Here is a 735-nt window from a genome sequence, read left to right as displayed (position 1 = left end):
TAACCATCATAGCTGTTCTTGCATATTTAATATATTCATTAACACGTATATTTTATCTCCTTTGTTGTGTTAGCTCATATTTGACCTTCTTTATGGTGGGGGGGGGGGAGGAGAGCTAACCTATGAGCTTTAGATTCAGATGGTTTCCTTCCACTGCCGACAGCCGTTCTTAACCCCCATACAGGTTTGAATCATTAGAACTCTGAGAGGATGAACTATATTGATTTTTAAATTTGGTGTGAAGCATTGGAGTTCTATGAGGGAAATTTTGCCCGGGCAGCGGCGCTACGGCCTACACTTATATCGAATTCCAACTGCCAAGTGATCTTTTACGTGCATGCCAATGTGCACGGGACCTCGGTTTATCGTCCCATCCAAACGACCAGACAGCTGTCCTTGTCAGGCCCTCCGTCCTGCATCACTGACAAGGGGAAACCACGCCGGAAAATCTTGATGAACTTTCTCGGCCAATGCAGGGATCGAACACCCGACCTCCAGGCTAGCGAGCCAGCGTCTTACCCACGTGATCCCCCTGGAGTGGGAGAAGATGAACCCTGTTGATTTTCAGCATTCTAGGATTTTTTCTTGCAGATATATACTCTTCAAAAAAAGTAGGGGATATTCAGAAACAATACAAAACTGCGGAAATGCACTGCTGTTTTTATTAGAGGTAACCAGTGTATGTTAATAACAGGCCAATTGCCTACAATGAACCCCTCCCACGGGTTTGGTGCT

This window comes from Patella vulgata, chromosome 3, assembly GCF_932274485.2.
Source record: "Patella vulgata chromosome 3, xgPatVulg1.2, whole genome shotgun sequence".
Classification (NCBI taxonomy): Eukaryota; Metazoa; Mollusca; class Gastropoda; family Patellidae; genus Patella; species Patella vulgata.
Note: the sequence above shows the minus strand (reverse complement) of the source record.